Source organism: Heterodontus francisci, unplaced genomic scaffold (genome assembly GCF_036365525.1).
Source record: "Heterodontus francisci isolate sHetFra1 unplaced genomic scaffold, sHetFra1.hap1 HAP1_SCAFFOLD_597, whole genome shotgun sequence".
Classification (NCBI taxonomy): domain Eukaryota; kingdom Metazoa; phylum Chordata; class Chondrichthyes; order Heterodontiformes; family Heterodontidae; genus Heterodontus; species Heterodontus francisci.
In genome coordinates, this window is record NW_027141752.1 from 437,974 (window position 1) to 443,243 (window position 5,270).

Sequence of the window (5,270 nt, forward strand, 5' to 3'; positions counted from 1 at the left end):
GATGTATTTTGGCATAAGGAATAGGGAGAGGCAATATATACTTAATGGCACAGTTCGAAAGAGTGTTCTGAAATAGAGGGACTTGAGGTTCATGTGCATCAATCTTTGAAGGAGGCAAGTCATATTGCGAGAGTGGTTCGCAAAGCATATGGGATATTGGGCTTTATAAATAGAGGCATTGAGTACAAAAGCAGGGAAGTTATGCGGAACCATTATAAAACTCTGGTTGGGCCCCAATTGGAGTGTGGCTTCCAGTTCTGCTCAGCAGACTTTAGAAAGAATGTGAGGGTCCTTGAGAGGACGCAGAGGCGATTTACCAGAATGGATCCAGGGATGGGGGATTTTAGTTACAAGGTTAGGTTGGAAAAGCTAGGATTATTCTGCCTTTCTCAAAGGAGATTGAGTGGAGAATTGATAGAGGTGTATAACACCTCCAGAGAACAGGCCATCCTGGACTGTGTATTGTGCAATGAGAAAGGATTAGTTAACAATCTTGTTGTGTGGGGTCCCTTGGGGAAGTGCGCCCATAATATGATAAAATTCTTCATTAAGATGGAGAGTGAGAGAGTTGATTCCGAGACTCGGGTCCTGAATCTAAACAAAGAAAACTATGAAGGTATGAGGCGGGAGTTGGCTATGATAGATTGGGGAACGTTACTTAAAGGGTTGACAGTGGATAGGCAATGGCTAGCATTTAAAGAGCGCATGGATGATTTACAACAATTGTTCATTCCTGTCTGTGCAAAAGTAAAACAGGAAGGGTGGCTCAACTGTGGCTTACAAAAGAAATTAAGGAAAGTATTAGATCCAAGGAGGAGAAATATAAAATGGCCAGAACAAGCAGAAAACCTGAAGATTGTGAGCAGTTGGAATTTAGCAGAGGAGGACAAAAGGATTGATTAAGAAGGGGGAAATAGAGTATGAGAGTAAGCTAGCAAAGAACATAAAAACTGACTGTAAAAGCTTCTATAGATATGTGTAGTGAAAAAGATTAGTGAAGACAAATGTGCGCCCCTTACAGTCAGAAACGGGGGAATTTATAATGGGGAACAAAGAAATGGCAGACCAATTAAATACATACTTTGGATCTGTCTTCACAAAGGAGGATACAAATTATCTCCCAGAAATGTTGGGGAACATAGGGTCTAGTGAGAAGGAGGAACTGTATGAAATCAGTATTAGTAGGGAATGTTTGGGAAATTGATGGGATTGAAGGCCGATAAATCCCCAGGGCCTGATAATCTACATCCCAGAGCACTTACGGAAGTGGCCCTCGAAATAGCAGATGCATTTCTGGTCTTTTTTCAAAATTCTATCGACTCTGGAACAGTTCCAATGGATTGGACGGGAGTTAATGTAACTCCACTATTTAAAAAAGGAGGCAGAAAGAAAACAGCGAATTATATACCGGTTAGCCTGACATCAGTCGTGGGGAAAATGCTGGAGTCCATTATAAAAGATGTAATAGCAGAGTGCAATAATAACTCGTCTCCACTCCTAGTATTTCTAAATCCCACACATTCACTATAATGTGAACAATTGTTTCCTGTTGTGTCTCTCTCAGATTTGTAAACTTCACTGTATTGGAGTGAGGTGACATCTACTGGCGGGAAGCAAGAACTGCAAGCAAGCAGCAGAAACTCCACAGTCTGTCAGGGTGAAAGAAACATTGCAATGTGAGGAGACAGCGAAGTGGTTTGATTGGGTAGATGGAGACATGATTCCACTTGTGGTGGTGTCTGAAGCAAAGGCCAGAAATACAAAATTGTCATTAATAAAAGAAATGAGGAATTCATGAAAAATGTAGTAACGTAGTGAATGGTTAGAATGTGGATAGAATAGAAAGTGAGATTGGATGGACAGAAGCAGTCTGAAAGGATGGCTGAAACAAAAGGTGAACACCCTGAAATGTTAACTGTGTTTCTCTCTCCACAGATGCTGCCAGAGCTGTTGAACATTTCCAACACTTTCTGTTATGATTTCAGCATTTACAGGATGTTGCTTTGATCTAAAAAAAATGGATGATTGGCTGGGGGGTTCCAGTGAAATTTCACAGCAGCTAATAAAGCCTGACCTGTCAGTGGCTCGTTGGTCTAGGAATATGATTCTTGCTTGGGGAGTATGGTTAATTAACAAGCGAGAGATCCGGGGTTCAAGCCCTGGACGAGCCCTGGTCTGCTGGCATTTTTAGATTAAGGTTATCTATTGGTTTCAGCCTTGCAGAAGGTGAAATTGACTTCCATACGGAGCTGGCTTGAGGACCAGACAACTGGATTCAAAGAGCTTGTCGACAAAATTGTAATTAACTAAATGTACAGATAGCCAAGTGGGAATATAAAGTTGTTGCTGTAATTGTGAGCTGACTCCAAAAACAGCTGGACTGGGCTCTGGACTGGAATGGAATGGAATTCTTCAGTGTTTCTGTTGTTGGGCTTGCATTGACTCATCGATTTTCTTGTTTTTCACTTTGTCGATGCCTTTGAATAATTGTGGATCCTTCTTCAGAGTGTCTTCTTTCACCAGGTAGTTCTGACCTCTGATGATGTTGATTGTAATCAGCTTCAATTCGCTGATAGTTTTGGAAGTGAGCAGATTTCCTTTGCTTGATTCTACAACATGGAACTCAGTCTGACATGTGGACCCATGGGAGGATTTGAATGCCACCCCTGCGTTGGAGTTGCATCCATCCCATAAGAGACCGAGTAGAAGTGACAGTTCTGTCAGTCGAATATGAGACTTTTAATGGCAGGGTTGTGAGTTTGAGTGCCATTCTGTTTTTCCCTTTTGTAAGGCTTCATGAGCAGAGAGTACAGGGAGTGTTTGAAATGAGCAAGTCTCGCTTTGATTCAGGACTCTTCCCTCTCAGCAGCATCTCACTATGAAAGATTGAATTTGATCTCATTTCATTCTCAGCTCGGGGTCTGTGCGGCTCAATGGCACTTCTGGCTGTCTCCCGCTTCACAATCCATCAGTACCGAGAAAGCAATGGGGAATATTACTCACATGTTGTGTTCTTTAATTTTTTGGAAAACTTGAATGTATGTATTTTCTTCCAAAACAAGGACACCAAGCCGCTATTAATGTAGGGCTGAAATAGCTCAGTTGGGAGAGCGTTAGACTGAAGATCTAAAGGTCCCTGGTTCAATCCCGGGTTTCAGCAATTTAGCTTCCTTATGCGTCCCTTGCCTTGGTTCTGATTTTCCAGTTGCACAATTTACTTTGAGATTATTTCCCAAGCACCAGTGGATTGAATTTGAGAAACAACACAGAGTCATTTACAACATCGAAGGTGGTCATTTGGCCTATCACGTCCATGCTGGCTCTCCCCGGAGCAATCTAGTCAGTTCCACTCACCAGCTCGATCCCTTTCCTCCTGCAAGTTTCTTTCCTTCAAGTATCCATCCAATTTCCTTTTCAAATCATTGATAGTCTCTGCTTCCACCACACTCGTGGGCCAAGACATTACCACCCACAACATAAAAAATTCCACCTCATCAAGGATGGGAAATACTTACATCTTCTATATTTGCTTATTCTCTATTTCTATGAGAATAGACTGGCAGTCAACATGAAAGGAAACCCAAAAATCTTCGAGCAGCATGTAAATGATAAGTGGGTATTAAGAGGTTGAGTCGGGCCTATTAGGGACAAAAAGGATAATATAAGCTTAGAGGTGCAGGGCAATGTTAATCAACTTAATGAGTACTTTGCATCAGTGATCACTAAGGAAGTGGAATTTGACAAAATATCAGTTGAAGTGAAGAAAGTAGAGGAAATGGAGAGAGTACAAATTAGGAGAGGGAGGTACTAAAAAGGCTGGCTGTGCTTAGGGAAGATAAATCACCTGGTCCGGATGGCTCACATCCCAGGTTGCGAAAGGAAATGCGGATGCAGATAACGGAAGGGCTTGCTATAATCTTCCAATCTTCCCTGGATACGGGGGAGGTGCCAGAGGATTAAACAGTGGCAAATGCGACACCCTTATTCAAGAAAGGGTGTAAGGACCGTCCGGGTAACTACAGGCTAGTTAGATTAACAGCGGTGGGTCAGGTTTTAGAAAGAGTAATCAGGGTAAAAAATCAACAGTCACTTGGAGAGGTTCGAGTTAATTAAGGAGAGTGAGCATGGATTTATAAATAGGAGTTCATGCTTGACTAATCCAGCTGCATTTTTTGATGAACTAACAGAGCAGCTTGATGAAGGGAATGCAGTGGATGTTGTTTATATGGATTTTAAGGAAGCGTTTGACAAGGTGCCACATAAAAGGGCGGTTAACAAAACTGAGGTTCGTGGTATAGGAGGGTCAGTGTCCAATTGGATAGAAAATTGGTTTAAGGACAGAAAACAGCGAGTCTTATTAAATGGTTCTTTGTCAGACTGGAGGATAGTCGACAGTGGTGTTCCCCAAGGGTCAGTGCTAGAACCACTGCTTTTTTTGCTCAAGGTAAGTGACTTGGATCTTGGAATACAGAGTAGAATCTCAAAATATCCCGATGACAACAAACTTGGAGGAGCGGCAAACAGTGAGGATGATATGAACTGCCTGCAACAGGACAGTGATAGGCTAGCAGAATGGGCAGACAGGTGGCAGATGGAATTTAATAGTGACAAGTGTGAGGTGATGTATTTTGGCATAAGGAATAGGGAGAGGCAATATATACTTAATGGCACAGTTCTAAAGAGTGCACTGGAATAGAGGGACTTGGGGTTCATGTGCATCAATCTTTGAAGGTGGCAAGACATATTGCGAGAGTGGTTCGCAAAGCATATGGGATCTTGGGCTTGAAATTGAGGCATTGAGTACAAAAGCAGGGAAGTTATGCTGAACCATTATAAAACTCTGGTTAGGCCCCAATTGGAGTGTTGCTTCCAGTTCTGCTCAGCAGACTTTTGAAAGAGTGTGAGGGTCCTTGAGAGGACGCAGAGGCGATTTACCAGAATGGATCCAGGGATGGGGGATTTTAGTTACAAGGTTAGGTTGGAAAAGCTATGATTATTCTGCCTATATCAAAGGAGATTGAGTGGAGAATTGATAGAGGTGTAAAACACCTCTAGAGAACAGGCCATCCTGGACTGGATATTGTGTAATGAGAAAGGATTAGTTAACAATCTTGTTGTGTGGGGTCCCTTGGGGAAGTGCGCCCATAATATGATAAAATTCTTCATTAAGATGGAGAGTGAGAGAGTTGATTCCGAGACTTGGGTCCTGAATCTAAACAAAGAAAACTATGAAGGTATGAGGCGGGAGTTGGCTATGATAGATTGGGGAA

At 42.3% G+C, this 5,270-nt stretch overlaps 1 non-coding gene across 1 annotated transcript; it reads left to right on the top strand.

Annotated features, from left to right (window-relative positions):
• The first annotated feature begins 3,087 nt into the window (after positions 1-3,087).
• trnaf-gaa (transfer RNA phenylalanine (anticodon GAA)) lies at positions 3,088-3,160 on the top strand. The gene has a single exon. It is a non-coding gene; the product is annotated as a tRNA-Phe (tRNA).
• Positions 3,161-5,270: the final 2,110 nt, after the last annotated feature.